Source organism: Schistocerca piceifrons, chromosome 2 (genome assembly GCF_021461385.2).
Source record: "Schistocerca piceifrons isolate TAMUIC-IGC-003096 chromosome 2, iqSchPice1.1, whole genome shotgun sequence".
NCBI lineage: Eukaryota > Metazoa > Arthropoda > Insecta > Orthoptera > Acrididae > Schistocerca > Schistocerca piceifrons.
This window is the reverse complement of record NC_060139.1, coordinates 179,086,514-179,108,805: the sequence shown is the minus strand read 5'-3', so window position 1 is coordinate 179,108,805 and position 22,292 is coordinate 179,086,514. Positions and strand designations below refer to the sequence as shown.

The window sequence follows — 22,292 nt, the reverse complement described above, 5'->3', positions numbered from 1 at the left end:
TGTAAGTTATTAGTGTAGTGCAGGAGTGGTCAAGCTGAGTCAAACTGTATTGGTCAACAAAAGAACGAGTATTTGGGATGGTATTCGGCCAATGAGAATTGGGCAACGACAGAACACTACTGGAGATAATTGCAGACAAATATCTTTTTTTGAGGGGAGTCGTATAGGTGATGGATTCTGGGCAGTAGATTGCCGTTAGAATACTATAACTTTCGAAAGGATTCTAACTTCGATGAAGTCTGAATGTGCTCAAGTTCAGATCTTTGACCCTTTCCGTTTAGTTACGAAATTGTAGACGGGCATGAGGATCTAATCTTTATCTCTTATCTGTTGGTGTGCAAATCGCCATGCTGAACTCTGAGTTATTTTGAGCTGGCTAATATTTCGTTTATCCTTAACATGAAATGGACCTTGTTTTTGTGTGCCTTGGATGACTACTTGGGATTTCTGCTACCATTATTGTCTGCACTTACTGCCACTTAATTGCATGATAATAGGGGTCTCCTTCTGGGTGTTTTATAACTGTTAACTATAGAACTACTTTCCATTTATTTGAGATTTCTTACTTGAATAAACATTATTCAGCATAATACTTTGGTGTCATCTACATGAATTTCAGATTCTTAATTGTGGGCAACATATAAACTGTTTGGCTGCAGTATGACGGGTACATGGTATTATCTGCAACGAGTCTAGCTGCAGGGCATGAAAACAGACGTGTACAGCTCGACCCTTCGATTGTATTGAGCCATCCTTTTTTAACATATCCATGCCTAAAGCAATTACCTAGGTATAACAATGTGGAGGTAAGGTCTCAAACACAACGCATGTTTTTAGCTAATTGCATATCACAATTTAGCTTACTACTGTATATAGCCTTGTTTGGTGAGCCATGCTGTCCAAACGCTGAAACATCAGTAATATAATTTTGTTAATAAGACGGTCATTTGTTCACTTTAGGCTGCTTGGCTAGTCTATGTAACTGAAACAAAGTTGGCTAATGGGTTGGTGGTATAATGGTATCTTTATCTTGGCAGACAGAGAATATGTAGCGGTGAAGCTTATGTTGATCTTACTACCAAGAAATTACCTGGCACCTCAGAGACTGACTTCAGTTATCAGACAGATTGTTTATTTGTTCAACTTACTTTTGTATAAAGTGCATAAAATATCTCATTGAATAGAAGTAACCATCCATCAGATACTTGTAGAATGGATACTAACTAATAATAAGTAATGTAAGTGGAAAATGTAAATAGTGTATAGAACTAGTACAGGAGATGAAGCACATTAATTAAGCTAGGTTTCAAGATTTACATTGAGAAGCAACACAGAAGGCAGGTACTCTGATTAGTATTAAGTGAAAGAAAGGTAAAATTCTGGACGAATTTCTTAAAGAGGAGGGATGTGTAACATCACAGAACGGTAAAGGGTAGGAAGTTAGAAATTTTCATTAAAATTCATTAACACTGTCACAGGCAAAACAAAGTTATACCTGAGGCAGAGGCCATATCAGGAAGTGAGCCAGTATATCACAAATGGGTCAAGCCCTCAACACATTGCGAAACCATCAGTCAAGTCAGAACACACTTTCAGTAGAAAGGAAGCGAGACAAGCATACTTGTTAGCTCACAAGATATAGTGCAAGAAACTCTCTTACACAAGAACATGTAGTGAGGAACTGAACAACAGTTAACAGCCTATTAAGTTAATACAGCAGAATAAGGACACACAGATTCATTACAAACTGAGTCTCATGTCATAACCTCACCTAGCTCCGTTTAAACACTCCGGCGTTCCAGCTCTTGTCAGGCATTGGTCGTTGGGGTTGATGGCATTCGCAGTAATAGCTCTCGATTCCATGATTACGATGCTACAGTGAATCTATGTCCTAGATGCTCGAGCACAGTCTATTAACTAGCCAAAGACGTACTCCAGATGATGGTCTCACCTGATGATCTTCCTGCTGTCCGTTGCCTAACGTCTACTGATGGAGAAACTGACTGTCTTCCGATAACAACATATTAGAGGGTGCTGCTACCTCTGAACTTCAATGTGATAGCCATCAACAACGTCTCTTAGGGTCCATGATCCTGTTGAATATCCAGGTGCATCTTGGATGCTGAAACTTACCACTCTCCAGGGAGGAGACCTGCAAATCACACCACTACCAACATCAGATATACCGTTGGTGAATCATCAAATGTCATCATAGAATGTGGAGTGGAACTGAGGACACTTCAGCAGCCAGCATGAGACGACTTCGCTGGGCAACGGCCGTGCCTACTCGTCATCAACTCACTGCAATGCTGATGTCGTTCGCACCATTGCCCAGACATGCAGAAGCTGAGCTCACTCGACAGATGTCAGCTAGAATCGTACATTCTGCTGAATGAAGCATCAGTCGGGGCTGGTGCGGAAGAATGACGACTTGTGAACAAATGAGTGAATACGAATAATATTTTACTATGCCGAACACGATCCACAGGTTCCCAACAGTTACCCTGGCTTTACACAGAGGTGCCTGCCCTCGACCTTCTGCAGAACTAGATGGAGTGTTGTCAGTTCACGCAAGTACGGCACCTGATCCTGACAACACAATTTTCCCCATGCTGCATAATTTGACTGAACAAGGAAAAAAATCACTTCAGCAATATGTTTAAGCAATTTCTCGTCCAGTAGGACTTAAGCTGCTGCAGACAGTTTTTCCGGTTTTGACGACTGGAGAATGTCCGGATCAGTTGTCATATATACGTGTTGCGCTAAAATCATATTCACTGAAGATGTTAGAAATAATGATAAAACATTGAAAAGAACGGAGGGATCAACATAAGGGCCTGTTCAAACTGGGCTGATGAGCTTTACAGAGGCAGTGGAACCTTTGAAACGTTTTCCAAACTTATTACAGATATCCTGCTTTGTCTCAGCAACAACGGGTTGCTAATAGCTGTTTATATGGCTATTGAGAATGCATATGATGTAGCTGACCTTTGGTTACTAGCCAAGAAGATAGAATGGCACAATATCCCCAACTCATTGCAGCCTCATTTGTCTACTTAAAGACAGAGAACTTTTTATGAATATTGGTAATAGCAGAATGGGACCAAGGAGGACGAGGAAGGGATTACCGCAAAGATCAGCTCTATCACCCATATTGTTTAGTATCTGCACCGCAGATATCCACACCATTTTCGGCAGCAATATCAACATACTACAATATGCCGATAATTTGTGTATATGTACAACAAGCGACAGTTTAGTAGGACAGCGTAAAATGACGCTGCGATGACAGTCCTCTTCTATTAGCTTGAGGAAAACAGACTGACCATTTCAGAAACCAAATATGCTGTAAACATCTGCACCAGACATCGGATGCAAAAGATCCCCTCTACGACTCTACGAACCAGTGGTGAGATATCCTGACCTGTACATCGACTGTAAACTGCGACGGATATAACACATAGATCAAGCAATCGTAAAGCGTGAGACAAACATTAAGGTATTAAGAACAATGGACAGAATAATATGGGGTGCAGACTATTGCACATGCATGTGCATGTATCGCGGTCTAGTGCAGTTGCGTCTTGACTATAGATGTAGGTATATTCTACGGATCGATGGCGGACACCTTACTATAGAAGTTTAATACGATACAACAAAAAGGGCTTGGAATAGGTCATGGTGCCATGAAGTCAACACAAACAGATGCATTACTTGTGGAAAGTAACGAATCACCGCTACACTTGTGGCGCAAATATTTAAGCATTAATTTCCTAATGAAGAGGGCCCAATATTCAGAGGACACCTTATTATCTTGCATCCAGAAACCTTGTGTAATATGTTACACGTCTAATTATTGGTTGTGTAAGGATCTGCCACCAGTAGCAAGGAAATTTAAAGACATAGCACTGGACATGCGATTAGACCCCTCTGGACGAAGAGTGCTCATGTTTGAACAAAGTTACTTATGCATTGTTGCTGGAACAGATGTGCGATTTGGTCAAACAGTTCAACTACTTCAAATCATGCCTTGCTCGAGTTCCGAGCCAAATATCTACAGACGATGATGCTTTACACAGACGACTCAAAGAAGCAGGAGGAATACTAATGTGTAAGTTGGAAATGGCAGTGTTGATGGCAGAACTTTCGGTGGTCTTGGAAACCCTTAAAGAGCTGCTATGAGGTGCCAGAGGAAAACTTTTTGATCTTCTCGGATTCTGTCTGCGATCACTCTTCTTGAATACTTTCATTGAGGACAGCCGATAGCCCACGAGATAACAGCATATGTAAAACAACTGGGACGTCCTGTCACAGGTTCTCCATCTATTGAAATAATGCGCCAACGTCGTGGGTAACGAAGTCGCAGCCACTTTTGCTAAGAAATCGATGACCTCAGGTGTAGAGTACTATACAAGATGACAGTTCGGCCTGAGTGCGACAAATAATGGCAAGCTTCCCTGAAAACTGAAGGAAATACTAAGTTTAAACAACGCCAGTGCTACTAACCAAGCCTTGATGTGTTCACGGAAATTTTCAGATACCACAGCGTAGCTGAAGTTCAATCACTGTCGATATGCACAGCACCTACACCGCACGGATATCATACTGTCTCACTTTGTCATTATGGTGGAGTGGGAGTCACAAATCACATACTTTTTGGATGCATCCATCGATGGGACCTCATATCGAAATTGCGAGCAAGAAATACCAGTTACCAACTTCTGTGGGAACGTTTTTGTCAACCACAGACTTTGCAGTTTATAAAATCCTTTACTTCTTTCTAAGGGAACCGAAAAGAAATGGTATGAACTAACTCATGCAGACTAAATATATTCTAGGAGAGAGAGAGAGAGAGAGAGAGACAGAGAGACAGAGAGAGGAAGAAAAACAAAAGAAATGAAAATCGACGCACACGAAAGAATTGTCGGAATGGGCTGCAAATTAGTAGATGCGATATACACGTACAGAAAAACAATTTATTACAATTTCATAAAAATTCATAAATTGACCAAGCTAATAATGCCTTGGTCCAAATGATTCAAATGGCTCTGAGCACAATGGGACTCAACTGCTGAGGTCATTAGTCCCCTAGAACTTAGAACTAGTTAAACCTAACTAACCTAAGGACATCACAAACATCCATGCCCGAGGCAGGATTCGAACCTGCGACCGTAGCGGTCTTGCGGATCCAGACTGCAGCGCCTTTAACCGCACGGCCACTTCGGCCGGCCCTTGGTCCACCTCTGGCCTTTATGCAAGCAGTTATTCGGTTTGTAACTAATTGATAGAGTTGTTGGGTGTGCTCCTGAGGGATATGGTGCCAAAGTCTGTCCAATTGGGGCGTTAGATCGTCAAAATCCCGAGCTGATTGAGGGGCCTGCCCATAAAGTTCCAAACGTTCTCAATTGGGGACAGTCAAGTTGATATCCCACCGCTGCCTTGAGTGTCTCCAGACACGTCTTCGGCCTGAAATCTCATTGACTGGATTAGAATTGTATTAAGTGATGAGTCCCGCTTGTAACTGAGCCCCGAAGGGGTGTCTGGAGATTTATCGGGCAGCGGTGGTATGCCAAACTGACTATCGCTGCCATATGGCCAAACAGCCATGAGTGATGGTCTGGTGTGCTGTTTATTTTCACAGCAGAACCCCTTTAGTTGTCATCCGCGGCGCCCCTACAGCACAGAAGTACGTCGATGATATTCTACGCCCCGTTTTGTTGTCTTTCATGGCAAGCCAACAAGGCTTGTATTTCAGCAAGATAACGGCCACTTGCACTCGGTGAAAGTTTCTGCTGCTTGTCTTCGTGCTTGACAAATCCTATGTTGGCAGCAAGGGCTCCAGATCCTTTCTCAGTCGGGAATGTTTGGAGCATTATGGACGGGCCCTCCATCCGTCTCGGGAGTCTGACGATCTAACGCGCCATTCGACTGAATTTGGCATGATTTCAGTCAGGAGGGCATCCAGCAACTCTCTCAATTAATGACAAGCCGAATAACAGCTTGGGACATTATTGACTTGCTCAGGTTGTGAAGCCATCTCTCTTGAATAAATTATCCAATTTTTATGAAATTGTAATAATTTGTTTCTCTGCATGTGTACATCACATCTACAGATTTCCGCCCCATTTGGATAATTCCTTCGTGGTGCGTCTTTTTTTTTTGTCTTAGAATATAGTTTTGTGTTATTTGAGTACGTTATTTCAAGTTGCTGTCGATTTTGGTTTCTCTCACCAACGTTAATGTTTATTTTTATCAGTTTGCTTTTGTAGACACAGCTGATTGTATGTCGTTATGATTTACTTACGTAGGCAGCTATACAGAGGCAGAGCTAAATGCCAAAAAACAGTCTCGTATAAGTGCATATTTTGTGAATAAAACTATGTACATTGTTTAGTATATTTCGTTACTTACGACGTAGTTTAGACTTCTGCCACTGTCATATTGAAACTTAGAAGTTGTGAAACAAGGCTCAGGGTCAATATGGAAAAGCACACCAAAGAAGCCTAGGTTTCTTGTAGTGATACAGATATATTAAGAGATCTAGACGGTTTAAGATGAGGTGTGTTGTCGAAGAGCTGTTGTTGTGTGATAGTCCGCCCGCAGACGGCTTGCCACACCGTTGAATCCACCAAGAAATCGAGTTTTGTGCTGTTCGAACTTCTACCCTACTGCACAGGTATTTATCATTTGGATTTTTATTTGTTTGGGTCACTCAGGGATACTTTGTGATGTCTTTGGTTTTTCCACAGATGCGGAGCTTCCTTCTTGGGAGGAAGCCGTAAGCCTGTAGACCGCTAGACGAAGTGCATTGGAAAGGAAGGTTAATATGTTGTAAAATAACGTACTTATCAACCACCATTTTTCTGTAAATATGTTACAATACGAAAAATTTAGATAACTTTTGGCTCTCCGTTGCGGTTTCTGGCTTTGTGTTGGGAAAGGAGATGTGAATTGTTTTAGTTTCCTGTCAAGATTAGTCTTCAATATTTTACTGTGTTAGAGACAGGAGTCGTTCGGTGTGGATGGAGAGCTGGAACCGTGATGGTGATGATGATGTTTGGTTTGTGGGGCGCGGTTATCAACGGCCGTACAAATTCCCAACCTGTTCTCAGTCCAATCTCGCCACTTTCATGAATGATGATGAAATGATGAGGACAGCACAAACACCCAGTCATCTCTAGGCAGGTGAAAATCCCTGACCACGCCGGGAATCGAACCCATGACCTCGTGCTCGGGAAGCGAGAACGCGACCGCGAGACCACCAGCTGCGGACGAACCATGATGAGGACAGATAGAGTTGCACTCTGCCAAAACAACGGTTCGGTCGCTCTAGCACAAGTAGTCAGTGGTAGTATTACTGGTAGTATTAGCAGCGTTGGTATGGAAAGAAACATAAATGTATGTGTCAGAGAGAAACATCGGCTGAAGACTTCTCTTTGTTTTTTGTTTGTTTGTGTTTCACATAATTAGATCCAAACAGCGTTCAGTGTTAGCCCACTGCACTGCACTGCATGCAAACTCCATTTTATGCGCAATAAAAATTCGTTGATCGCGTAACATCTGGACTTTTATGTAATTACTTTTGATGCAAATACAGTTTAATGCAGAAACATAAAAAATCTATATTATTATTGTTGTTTTCTGTACTCACTAGAACGTTCTTGATCATAACCAAAGGGAAGAGTTTCCTGTAATTATTATTAGTGATAAATGCGGAAGTTATTTATGAGTAATGGAAACATGTTTTATATAAGCTCGAAAAAGTATTGAAGCAATGTTAGATATGTTTTGGTTTTGAGCTTTTTACTTTCCCTTTTTTTGAAGACATAGCTTTTGCTAGCGCTGTATGACAATTTTGAATAGTTTTTTTTTATTTTTTACTACAACATCACTCTGTTTCACGGTACTAATTTCCGAATAAAGCCTGAATTTAAGACTGACAATTTCAGTTTTACTATAAATAGTACTTATTTTTAAGGAAAACACAGGAGGATAATTATGTGGAACGAAAATGCTCTATAGATTACACGACACTTTGTATATCCTCACTCATTTTCTGTGGCCGAGCGGTTCTAGGCGCTTCAGTCTGAAGCCGCGCAGGTTCGAATCCTGCCTCGGACATGGATGTGTGTGATTTCCTTAGGTTAGTTAGGTTTAAGTAGTTCCAAGTAGGGACAGTACGTCAATTCAGTTTTGTTGTAATACAGCACTGAGTTGCAAGTTCTGGTCATTTACGCTATTCTGAGGGAATCTGGAGACGTTCCGCTTTAAAACATAAAGCGAGCGTCACCAGAGGGGGCGGCAGAGAGACGCGCCGCACGCTGGCCACGGCTGCCGGCGCTGCCACCTGTTATAGCGCCTAATGGCTGTGTGTCTGGCCACGCTGACGGATCGCCGGCCGAGCCGCGGCGATAAAAGTCGCCATCAGTCAGCGCGCTGAGAGCCCGTCGCCGCCAGCGGACCTCCCGTCACGGCGCTTTTCCAGCTTTTCTCGGCGAAACTAGATTCCGTCTCCTCGTATTTCGCCGCGACATTTGCATTTACCCCTACACCTGCACTTTGCAAACCATTGTGATGTACATATTCTGCCGCTAAGCCATCGTAACAGTTCAGAAACCCAGCGGTTGGACAAAAATACGGAAACATCGCGAAAAATGCGTGCTTGAACAAAAATGCAGACGCTAGCCGAGTTGCGCTGATGTATTTGACGAAGAACGCCACGGCGGCCGGTGTGGCCGTGCGGCTCTAGGAGCTTCAGTCTGCATCCGCGTGGCCGCTACGGTCGCAGGTTTGAATCCTGCCTCGGGCATGGATGTGTGTGATGTCCTTAGGTTAGTTACGTTTAAGTAGTTCCAAGTTCGAGCGTTCAAGAGTTCATCGAAGAGTTATAGATTCAGATGATCGATAGCTTACGTCAGTTACCATGTGAGTGAGCAGTTTAATCAGTTAACTTTGTGCACTGACAAGGACTTGAAAAGCTGGCCTATATGTAGCTCATCGTTCAGATATCTACATGTACCCATGTCTGCATCACATTGCGACGAGTACTTGAATCTATGGTTCAGTTAGAACAACGCAATCTGGCACCTCCATGATTCGTGCTCTGTGGTACCATACATTACTGTTTACACCCGAATCTTCATCACGTTATAGGCCGGTGTGGCCATTTGTTCTGGTAATTTGTTGCAAGCCTCATCTATGTCCTACATTCATTGAATTTAGCCGGCCGCGGTGGTCTAGCGGTTCTAGGCGCTCAGTCCGGAACCGCGCGACTGCTACGGTCGCAGGTTCGAATCCTGCCTCGGGCATGGTTGTGTGTGATGTCCTTAGGTTATTTAGGTTTAAGTAGTTCTAAGTTCTAGGGGACTGATGACCACAGCTGTTAAGTCCCATAGTGCTCAGAGCCATTTGAACCATTATTTTCATTGAATTTATAAAACTAGTGTTTGCGCTCGTCTATTTGTTCGTTGCAAACACGATAAGGGGCTATAAAAAGCAGGCCAGTGAACCAACCCAGTGTCTCATTTCCCGTATCATTACCATATCGACCTCCTTAGCCCAACATCTGAGTTATTCTGTTATGACTCCAACCACAGAGCACAGAGACCAGATAAAACTCAGCTTGACCCCGTCACTGTTTCAGTATTGTACGTAGCGGCTCGCTTACCAGGGAACGGACGACCAAAAGTTCACCTTCACTTCTGATTTGGGCGTAAGCTTCTAAAGTGAGGATGTCGCGACCCACGTCGGGTTGCGACAAGTTTATCTCGTCTGAGGGTTGTTGCGGTACCCAAAGAGAGCACATATACTGGTAACCCAATGTGTGTCGCACGGTTTCTAATGGAGACGTTTTGCTCGCTTGCAGTCAGCCTCACATGATTGCAACGTTTGGCTGGAATCAACCCTTCGAGCCGGCACACTTAGTTATCTGAGATGGACGTGGCCATTGTGGAAGTAACCGTTGCCCGTCTCGCACATTTGTTCTGCCTTCATCAAATTCCTGCCACCAAATCCACATCTGCTTTCGAGAATTTACACTCGCTAGCCGGCCGTGTGGCCGAGTGGCTCTAGGCGCTACAGTCTGGAAACCGCACGACCGCTACGATCGCAGGTTAGAATCCTGCCTCGGGCATGGATGTGTGTGATGTTCTTAGCTTAGTCACTTTTAAGTAGTTCAAAGTTCTAGGGGACTGATGACCTCAGAAGCTAAGTCCCATAGTGCTCAGAGCCATTTGAACCTTATCCATTTATAGTCGCTACGCAAACGTTCAACAGTTGACAATAAACTGTGGCTGAGGACATTTCTTTGAACGCAAAAATCTTACTGGACTTCGTGCTTCAATCACCAACAATGTATCCTTACAGAAATAAAGAATACCAAAACCTGTTCTTTTCTATAAAATGTAGTAATTATTACATCGTAGTTTCGAAACTACATGTAAGTGTCATCTTCAGGCCGCTATGCGAAATGAATGGTGATATCCAAACCTCGGTGAATTATGTCAGCTACCATATATATACACTGATCTCATGGACTTTAAAGTTGATAGTTGTTATTAGACCAGCTGGAGTGCACACATCCAATAAATAGAAATCCACGATACCAATGAATATACACGGTGCCTGTCCCATTCAGCACGCATAGAGGCCTGAAGATGACACTAACGTAGTGTCAAAACTGGTCACGTAATTAATACATTTTGTACACTAAAGCGCCAGAGAAACTGGTGGTGGTGGTGGTGGTGGTGGTGGTGGTGGTTAGTGTTTAACGTCTCGTCGACAACGAGGTCATTAGAGACGGAGCGCAAGCTCGGGTTAGGGAAGGATTGGGAAGGAAATCGGCCGTGCCCTTTCAAGGGAACCATCCCGGCATTTGCATGAAACGATTTAGGGAAATCACGGAAAACCTAAATCAGGATGGCTGGAGACGGGATTGAACCGTCGTCCTCCCGAATGAGAGTCCAGTGTGCTAACCACTGCACCACCTCGCTCGGTGAGTGAAACTGGTATAGGCATGCGTTTTCAAATACAGAGATATGTAATGTAAACAGGCAGAATACGGCGCTGCGGTTGGCAACGCTTATATAAGACAATAAGTGTCTGGCGCAGTTATTACATAGGGTGCTGCTGCTACAATGGCAGGTTATCAAGATTTAAGTGAGTTTGAACGTGCTGCTATAGTCGGCTCACGAACGATGGGACACAGTAGCTCCGAGGTAGCAATGAAGTGGGGAGTTTCCAGTTCGACAATTTCACCCGTGTACCATGAATATCAAGATTCCGGTAAAACAGCAAATCCCCAACATCGTTGCAGCCGGAAAAGAGAATTGTTCAGCGTAACAGAAGTGAAACCCTGCGCAAATTGCTGCAGATTTCAGTGCTGGGTCATCAGCAAAAGTCAGCTTGCAAACCATTCAACGGAACATCATCGATATTGGCTTTCGGAGCCGAAGGCCTACTCGTGTACTCTTGATGACTGTACAACACAAAGCTTTACGCCTCGCTCGCCTGGGTCCGTGAACACCGACATTAGGCTGTTCAAAATGGTTCAAATGGCTCTGAGCACTATGGGACTCAACTGATGAGGTCATTAGTCCCCTAGAACTTAGAACTACTTAAACCTAACTAACCTAAGGACATCACAAACATCTATGCCCGAGGCAGGATTCGAACCTGCGACCGTAGCGGTCTTGCGGCTCCAGACTGCAGCGCCTTTAACCGCACGGCCACTTCGGCCGGCCATTAGGCTGTAGATGACTGGAAACATGTTGCGTGGTCGGACGAGTCTCGTTTCAAACTGTATCGATAGGCTTGACGTGTAAGGGTATGGGGACAACCTCATGAATCCATGAACCCTGCATGTTATCAGGGGACTATTCGAGCTGGTGGAAGCTCTGTAATGGCGTGGGGCGTGTGCAGTTGGAGTGATATGGGACCCCTGATGTGTCTAAATACGACTCTGACAGGTGACACGTACGTAAGCATCCCGTCTGTTCACCTGCATCCATTCATGTCCATTGTGCATTCCGACGGACTTGGGCAATTCCAACAGGACAATTCGACACTCCCACTTCTAGAATTGTTGCAAAGTTGCTCCAGGAACACTCTTCTGAGCTTAAACACTTCCGCTGGCCACCAAACTTCCAGACATGAACATTATTGAGCATATTTGGGATGCCTTGCAACGTGCTGTTCAGAAGGTATCTCCATCCGCTCGTAATCCTACGGATTTATGGACAGCCCTGCAGGATTCATGGTGTCAGCTTCCTCCAGCACTACTTCAGACGTAAGTCGAGTCCATACCACGTGTGTTCCGGCACTTCTGCGTGCTCGTGAGGTCCTACACGATATTAGGCAGGTGTACCACTTTCTTTGGCTCTTCAGTGTGGAAAGTACGGCTGCTGGTATTCGTTATTTGTACAAGTATGTGACCAGCCGCAGCCCAGCGTCCACTTTAATGATGGATCATCTGAAAATAACAATGCATCCATCAACGCCTCCATCTTGAAACTGTATTTCGACGTACAAGAGCACATCTTCCTCCCCCTACTGGCGTCGTTTAAAAGCGTTGTCTATTCTACCCAGACGTGGAATTTAATTTTTCGGGGAGACCTCTTGTTAGCTTACTTACTGAACGAGCCTCGTTCCAATATTATAACCCTTCCTCTTAGTGTACTAATCACTAAAGGCGCACCTCCGGTTGTTTCTTAGGAAAGAAGAGGGGGAAAGCATAAATGACAGTGAATCTTTGGGGTGGTCCTGTATTGTGTACTAGTGGCCTAATAAAGCAAATGGCCAAGATAAGCACGAACTTCGGTTTAGAATTTTTGTGTCCCACAAAATTTCATTTGTCACAAGTTCGTTACATTGGAAGCTAGTAGTTCTATACAGATTTCGCTGATTTCATTTCATATGGTTATATTTCATTGACTTCTTACTCATTTACTCTATTTATTTCTCTTGAGTAGATTTGTTGTTTTGTCGCATGGATTCACTGATATTATTTCTCAGTTCTTCGGAGAATCTTTTGCTAGCATTTATGAGGACCCATGTGCGGCTTTGGAGCAGTCGTAGGAAATTTTGCTGCATCTGAAGTGCGCCATTCAAGCGAATCTCATGCAGAATTGTGATTACAGCATTAAGGTGCGTTTAAACCTGTGCGCCTTGAGTTTAGTCGGCGTGCGCTGGAACTCGCTCCACACGTAAATAAAATCATGCGTGTAGGTGCATGCCTTATCCTCAAACTGTGCGTTCGAGTGGTTCCATTCACAACCGTCTTCACAATGGGCTCCGCTACTTCGCCACGGGGCAAGCTACAGCCGTACGGCGACGAGCTGCAAGACGCACAGGTGTAAACGCACCTTTAGAGTGGTGTCCTCACATTGTTCAAATAGCTCTGTGCACTATGGGACTTAACTTCTGAGGTCATCAGTCCCCTAGAACTTAGAACTACTTAAACCTAACTAACCTAAGGACATCACACACATCCACGCCCGAGGCAGGATTCGAACCTGCGATCGTAGCGGTAGCGCGGTTCCAGAGTGTAGCGCCTAGAACCGCTCGGACACTCCGGCCGGCCCTCACATTGTGTTTGATGCAATGCCCACTAACGGAGTTGACTGGGGACGGCCATCTTCATCCACGAGACAGAAGCAAATTGCCTTTGAGTGGCATACTGTAGAAGAAAATGTCAACGGAGAAGTTCCTGTGCTTAGCATCTGTTAGAGAACCGTTTGGGATGATAGGCAGTGTCATATGCTTTCCCGTGATGAATCCTGCACCCATAATTACGCCACGGGGTGTTTTTGGCACGTAGTTTCAGATTTCACAATGTCCCCCGATACAAAAAAATTGGTATCAAGCTCGATTATAAATTGCGATTCGAATCCACTGTGTGTGATATCAGCTTCAGCGTGCCCACATCGGCGATATTCGCTGCTCAATGTCTCAGAAACATTCCTACCGTCTTCTTGAAACAGTACTCATCTTGGGAATAGTTTGACTTAGACCACTGCTATGTGCAAGAGATGACTTTCATTTCCTGTTATAACTGCTGCACCTCGTCCTCATCTTCCGTACCACTGCCCCATAGACATTCCTTTGTTATCGTAAGACTACCACCAGAATTACCATTATCCCTTAACTCAACATTCCACCGATCTAAGGATATGATGTTGCTGAAACAATGCACTTCCTGTAAAACGATTTTAAGAGGAATCTATGACTGCAAACAGACGAGTAATGGAGTTCAAATATTTGAAAGAAGGCTGAATTTATTGCTCATATTTGTAAGGCTGATTATTATTCCTACAGCAATAATGAATGTCTGCACGCCATTTAAATCACAATATTATTTCCATTGTGCAACATGATATCTTAACTAATCTAATTGGACCACTATATTTTGCCAAATATGTCGGATGTTGAAAAACAGAAACAAATTTTAGGCTGAAACTTCGTGGCAGACTAAAACTGTGTGCCGGACTAGAACTCCAAAATACGGGGCCCTCCCCTTTGCGAGTAAGTTTAGAAGGTTGGCAGCATTAAAGCTGTGAGGGCGTGTTGTGAGTCCTGCTCGGGTGGCTCATTTGATAGAGAACCTGCCCGCGAAAGACAAAGCTCCTAGTTTCGAGTCCTGATCCGGCACACAGTGTTTATCTGCAAGGAAGTTTCATATCAGGTTACACTCCGCTGCAGAGGGAAAACTCATTCTGGAAACTTTAGGTCGATTACAGCGTGCGGAACTTATAATTTCGGGAGAACACAGAAATTATCGTAAAATGTAATCCTCAAAAAAAAGATAAAAAAGGACGATTACATCGTGGACCACAATGTTTCGACGACTGACCTAGCTGTCTTCGTTAGTGCTGCAAGCTCTCTACATAGTTGGAGTGCAGTCTAAGTAACCTAAACTCTGTGCAGAATATGTGACCCTGATTCGGTAGGACACCCAGGCACGCATAGGTCTTCTCTCAGACATACTGAGAAAATTACGTAAAGCAAAAGTTCAGTTAAAGTAATTTACTACTGCAACTATTTAGATTTTGTGTAGACAGTGAGCCCGACTCCTTCGACAAACTTTCGCAGTTGTTGAGGGAAATTTTCTGAAGGCACCAGTGATTGCGCCATAGTATTTATAGTGTCTGACTATCCGCTTTTCATATCAAATGTTGTTACGGATTTTCCGGTATTCCAACAATGCCCTGCTGATTATACCCGTGTTAAGTAGCAATTTTAGACAGCCTACGGAAGAATAATACGAATAATACAAATCGATGTACCTTCACATGGGATAGTTCTACAGACCAAATATTTATGTTCGCTTGCTGATTAACCATATTTAAAGAAAAACGTAGGCAGGAATATAAATATTACAAATAAAAACGTAGTAGAGTCACAATCAGCCGAATTTCGCTAATCCGATCCTCCATTTAGTTCGAACCGGTCTGCGGGAGAAAAGGTGACTGTCGAAATATTCATAACATTAATGTATTTTGTCAGTTTTAAAGTTTTTATTTACCACTTTCCGCCTCACCCGGCCTTCCTACGCATCCGACCAGGCTACGCCCAGTTTAGGTCGGATAAATGAGGCTCTGCTGTATAGTATAGTACAAAATAATATAAATAACGTGAATCACCGCAGTATTCGCAATGAAGCCGATGTATCTAAGTAAGAACAAGTCACAGAGGAAGCACAAATAACACAAATACCAGGAATTATTATACAGGGTGATTCAAAAAGAATACCACAGCTTTAGGAATTTAAAACTCTGCAACGACAAAAGGCAGAGCTAAGCACTATCTGTCGGCGAATTAAGGGAGCTATAAAGTTTCATTTAGTTGTACATTTGTTCGCCATTTCAGCCAATGAAGTTTTTGGTCCCTTTTTCTTCGAAGGTGCTACTGTAACTGGACTACAGTATCTGGAGATGTTAGAGAATTGGCTGTTCCCTCAGCTCGAACAAGAAGCACAACAATTCATATTTCAGCAGGATGGAGCGCCACCACATTGGCACTTATCTGTCCGTAACTACCTGAACGTCAACTACCCGAGGCGATGGATCGGCCGCCAGGCAGCCCGTGACAAAGCACGTCATCACTGGCCTCCAAGAAGCCCTGATCTTACCCCCTGCGATTTTTTCTTATGGGGGTATGTTAAGGATATGGTGTTTCGGCCACCTCTCCCAGCCACCATCGATGATTTGAAACGAGAAATAACAGCAGCTATCCAAACTGTTACGCCTGATATGCTATAGAGAGTGTGGAACGAGTTGGAGTATCGGGTTGATATTGCTCGTGTGTCTGGAGGGGGCCATATTGAACATCTCTGAACTTGTTTTTGAGTGAAAAAGAACCTTTTTAAATACTCTTTGTAATGATGTATAACAGAAGTTCATATTATGTTTCTTTCATTAAATACACATTTTTAAAGTTGTGGTATTCTTTTTGAATCACCCTGTAGTATCCACAATGAAGCCGATCTGTCAGAAAAGAACAAGTCGCAGTCTCGCATCATCACATCGAGCTTTGGCCAGAGACTTTCAGCCAGTGCGCAAAATGGCGGGCCAAAGTAGCATATATACTGTTACTGTTGGGTAATCGAACCTTGGCTACACCTCTCAGCCAAAGTTCGAAATGGCTGGCCATCTCGGCAACTGGCCACATTTCGGGTTTTGGCAGTAACACATACACCGAAAACGTTGGAACATACTAATTTGTTTACTAACTGTTATTCATATGCTAAATATGTTGTTGCAATGACTCTGTATGTTATTCAGGACAGAATATAGCGTATTTCCTCAAAACTAAGGAAGAGTCGTATTTCAGAGAACCACTTAATAATCTTTTGAAAAATATCATTAACGATTTCTTGAGTTGCTTTATCTCCATCTGGAGTCTTCATAATACTAGTGTCGTCTGTAAAATGTACCAAGTTTGCTTGATGAGTGTTAAGTGGAAGGTCATTCCTTATATAAGGAATAGCAGTAGACCCAAAATTGAACCCTGTGGGACTCCATCCGTGACACAAGCTGCTGTCGTGGCAGTTCAGTATTGCGAGCTGAGCTGTGAAACTTGCAACAAAATACTAAAACTCACAGCAACGAGTAGTCTAGATTCAGCTGCCTCTATAAAAGAAGACGAGGGCTAGGAGTGGAGACGCAGCTGGTGTTTACGGCCTGTCTAGAGTTGCCACGTAATCCGCAGCTGAACATACTTCTCCGTGCTTCGCTCCAGAGGCAAAGCCGGTGCAGCGGTCCGCCAATGCCGCCGCGGAGAAATATATGATCCTTCCGGCTGACGTTACGAGCTCTGAAGGTCGTAAATTCTCCCTACCTGCCCCGGCTTCGGTGAACGCGTGTCGCTACAGCAACTAACATAATTACGGGTCGAAAAATACATAAACGTTGCAAGACGTGAAAGAGAATTCGGAACATGACGTGTGTCAGTATAAACATGATCTAATACAAAAGAATGTGCGAAACACCGGGTGCTAATTCTGTAGCTGCATAAGTCTAACTTATTCTATTTCGACAGCCAGAGCTGTTACGTGTAAACTAACACAATTACGAGGGAAAGAGATCTATAAGTTCAACGAACAAGATATTAATTACCCCAAGAGATATTACGTTGATACCGTGTAACACCGACTATAGTCAGGCTAGGAAGTGAGTCCGTAAGATATTACTAAGATATTTCAGTTATACGATATCCACCAAGCAAGGAACAATGATTGTGTAGTAGATGAGGCTAGGAAGTGAGTCCGTAAGATATTACTAAGATATTTCAGTTATACCATATCCGCCAAACAAGGAACAATGATTGTGCAATAGATGTTCGTACCTATAGAGAAAGCAACAAAAGCTGAAGTATAAAATATTTTGTACTTGATTGCTGTTTGAAAATATGTGTCTAATAAAACAAAATTGCATGAGATAAATATACTCGTACAGAGGGACTTCCGAAAGTAAGTTACACATGTCGTCACACCCAAGACCACTGCGGATATTCAGAAGAGAGTACGTGTTCGCAGTTTCCTGCAGAGACACTTCTGGTACTGTACGAATAACAGGCACGAGTGAACTTGAATGTTGTTTGTTAGGACTGCCAACTTCCGATTTCCCATGTTTTACGGGTCGGCGAACTCGTGAGCAATTTTTGTTATGGTAATCTGTGTCCACAGATCGATATCTGCGCAGTAACCATTTCTAGCTCAGCTGCGGTGATTTCTCTAACGACGCTCTTTGGGGCGAGCCCTGGTTCGGCCAGTGAGAGAAATGAGGAGCAAAGGCTCTAATTCGACTGACAAAGTGAGGCGTAGCGCCGTATACCGATCCTGCCTTGGAGGCGGTTAAGTGGGAGATGTGTCTCAGAGCTGGATAGTGACAGATGGTGACGCGAGACTGGACGCGCACGTAGTTTATGTATCAGCCGATAGAGGACAGTATTGGATAGGGGGACTGTGATTTTAGTTTCGATTGTGCCCACTAGAGTGCACTAAAGTAATAGAATGTTTTTCATAAACAGTTCTAGTATTTTTATAAAGTGTTATTATGTCTTAAAGTGTGTTTTAGCAGTATGAATGATGCGTGAGTGTGGTTTAAGGTTAATATGAAGAAAATTGTTTAACGAGTTGTGTAGTAGGATTTAGTGTGGGAACATTTCGAAGAAGTATGGATATGGACAAAGGGGATTTTTGTAGAATAGATTTGTAAATTAAGTTTATGGTAAAGGGAAAGTTAATTCAGCTATAAATAACAATAGTAAATAACTTTATGCATAAGCAAAACTTCAGCATATTAGATAATTACGTCGGTAATAAGTGCAGTCGTTAGGTTTACTATTTTGCAATTGGTTATTGATGAAAAGTGCGGATTGACGCGGGAGAGTGTTGTTATGCTATTGGCTGTTGGGTAAACTGGCCAGTGGTAAAGCAATATTCTTTCCGCGCCTTTCTCTGCTGGTAGAGAAGACTTAGAGTATTCTAGGGAGGAGTCGGAGCCTAGCCATGAAACAGATCGGACGTGTGTAGTAGTAGTTCAGATGGAAATAAGTTGCCGGATCTAGTAATGTTTCGTACATCAAAAGTGTTGGAAAGTGACGGCATAATTATTCCGATGTGTGTGTAGAAATTTCGGAATTTTTAAGTGAATTTTGTGACGAGAAAAGACATACACTCCTGGAAATTGAAATAAGAACACCGTGAATTCATTGTCCCAGGAAGGGGAAACTTTATTGACACATTCCTGGGGTCAGATACATCACATGATCACACTGACAGAACCACAGGCACATAGACACAGGCAACAGAGCATGCACAATGTCGGCACTAGTACAGTGTATATCCACCTTTCGCAGCAATGCAGGCTGCTATTCTCCCATGGAGACGATCGTAGAGATGCTGGATGTAGTCCTGTGGAACGGCTTGCCATGCCATTTCCACCTGGCGCCTCAGATGGACCAGCGTTCGTGCTGGACGTGCAGACCGCGTGAGACGACGCTTCATCCAGTCCCAAACATGCTCAATGGGGGACAGATCCGGAGATCTTGCTGGCCAGGGTAGTTGACTTACACCTTCTAGAGCACGTTGGGTGGCACGGGATACATGCGGACGTGCATTGTCCTGTTGGAACAGCAAGTTCCCTTGCAGGTCTAGGAATGGTAGAACGATGGGTTCGATGACGGTTTGGATGTACCGTGCACTATTCAGTGTCCCCTCGACGATCACCAGTGGTGTACGGCCAATGTAGGAGATCGCTCCCCACACCATGATGCCGGGTGTTGGCCCTGTGTGCCTCGGTCGTATGTAGTCCTGATTGTGGCGCTCACCTGCACGGCGCCAAACACGCATACGACCATCATTGGCACCAAGGCAGAAGCGACTCTCATCGCTGAAGACGACACGTCTCCATTCGTCCCTCCATTCACGCCTGTCGCGACACCACTGGAGGCGGGTTGCACGATGTTGGGGCGTGAGCGGAAGACGGCCTAACGGTGTGCGGGACCGTAGCCCAGCTTCATGGAGACGGTTGCGAATGGTCCTCGCCGATACCCCAGGAGCAACAGTGTCCCTAATTTGCTGGGAAGTGGCGGTGCGGTCCCCTACGGCACTGCGTAGGATCCTACGGTCTTGGCGTGCATCCGTGCGTCGCTGCGGTCCGGTCCCAGGTCGACGGGCACGTGCACCTTCCGCCGACCACTGGCGACAACATCGATGTACTGTGGAGACCTCACGCCCCACGTGTTGAGCAATTCGGCGGTACGTCCACCCGGCCTCCCGCATGCCCACTATACGCCCTCGCTCAAAGTCCGTCAACTGCACATACGGTTCACGTCCACACTGTCGCGGCATGCTACCAGTGTTAAAGACTGCGATGGAGCTCCGTATGCCACGGCAAACTGGCTGACACTGACGGCGGCGGTGCACAAATGCTGCGCAGCTAGCGCCATTCGACAGCCAACACCGCGGTTCCTGGTGTGTCCGCTGTGCCGTGCGTGTGATCATTGCTTGTACAGCCCTCTCGCAGTGTCCGGAGCAAGTATGGTGGGTCTGACACACCGGTGTCAATGTGTTCTTTTTTCCATTTCCAGGAGTGTATATTCCGCGTGGCGTAGTGAGCAGGTCGGTGGCTAAAAACTGTGACTGTTTTAGGTAGCGACAGACTTAATATTTGGCGAGCATTCTCAATCAAAAACAATCCGTATTTTTGTAGCTATTACGTTTTCGGGAAATGCAACACCATGAACTTGCTAACGTGAGTGAAAGGTATTGTGAGTGACTGTGTTAGGACTAGCACGGGCTTGGCAGTGATACTTGTTCACCTAAGTTTCAGAATATATTAATGAAGGACGAAATTTCCAACCTTTCATTTCGTGTGAAAATTTTCTCCCGAAACGTAGATTTAGTGACTTTTATTGCAGCCTGGTTCACGTCGAAGTACAGTAGGTTTCGCTCGGCTTCTCTACTGATGATCTGCTGAGACAACGTTCACAGGTAGATGCAGGTTCGTTGTAAAGAGACGTAAGGAACCGCGCCGCCGCAAGAGCTGTTACGTATAAACTAAAACATTTACGAGGAAAAGAGACCTGTAAGCACAACGAACAAGATATTAATTACCGACAAGAGATATCACGCCGATACCACGTAACGACGCTCTTTGGATCGAGCGGTAACTCGGCCAATAAGGAATGCTCGTGGCCATTGAGAGAAACGTCTTGAATAAGGAACAAAGGTTCTATGGAGTTCTGTTCCGTTTTTGACTGTGCTGTGACGTGCTCGTAAGGAATGGCGATACATGCGTTTTCTGTTAGCGATAGAGCAGAATCTGCTTCCGTATAGAGTTTATTTGGTTCGTAACTTAGCTGTATACAATCCATTCTCCGTTCAACTTGTGGTGTCACCGCCAGACACCACACTTGCTAGGTGGTAGATTAAATCGGCCGCGGTCCATTTAGTACATGTCGGACCCGCGTGTCGCCACTGTGTGATCGCAGACCTAGCGCCACCACAAGGCAGGTCTCGTGATACGAACAAGCACTCGCCCAGTTGTACGGACGACCTAGCTAGCGACTAGATGTACGAAGCCTTTCTCTCTCATTAGCCGAGAGACAGAATAGCCTTCAGCTAAGTTAATGGCCATGAACCAGCAAGGCGCCATTAGCCTTACAGTGATTGTAATTAAAGTCTCCTGTGTATAGTCAAGAGCGATGTACCACAATGATTGATTAAAGATAAGTATTAATCCAGCTACGTACTTTTCTTCATAGCATTAATTACGTAGCCTGTTCCAGACTTGACGCCCGTCGGCGTGTGTGTACGCGTGCCTATCCTACCGGCTACTTCAAGTGGCGTAACAGTCTTGTTACGTCACAACACAACTATCGTCTCGTTGCATTTTCCTGGGTTTCATGCATATTGTGTGAGTGAAGTCTTTCACTTGCCGTGGTGCAACCACTACTTGTTTCTTGTAATACTGTGTTCTTTCTAATGAAATGATTATATTTTTGAATTCCGATAATTATTATGCGATACGAGATATTTTTATATTTATTCGCGCAGCTTTCCTTGCTACCGTCCATGCTACCACCAAGCATGCAGTTCTACTGAGTCGCTGCTGCAGTACAGCTATTCTTCGTGTTGTATTATCCCTGATAACACACACATCGATAGACCCATACCGGACTAGATTAATTTTGGACCGCTCTATCGAATGGGCACGTAAAATTCCGATTTAAAAATTATATTGTTTGTAAAGGGAAACAAAAAGGTTCCGTATGGTTTTTAAGAGAATCTT

At 44.2% G+C, this 22,292-nt stretch overlaps 1 protein-coding gene and 1 non-coding gene across 2 annotated transcripts in view; both read right to left on the bottom strand.

Annotated features, from left to right (window-relative positions):
* The window catches only part of LOC124775227 (voltage-dependent T-type calcium channel subunit alpha-1G-like), a 790,960-nt gene that overhangs the window by 656,586 nt on the left and 112,082 nt on the right, over positions 1-22,292 (bottom strand). The gene's annotated exons all lie outside the window — the stretch shown is intronic.
* On the bottom strand, positions 10,919-10,991 carry Trnae-cuc. The gene has a single exon. It is a non-coding gene; the product is annotated as a tRNA-Glu (tRNA).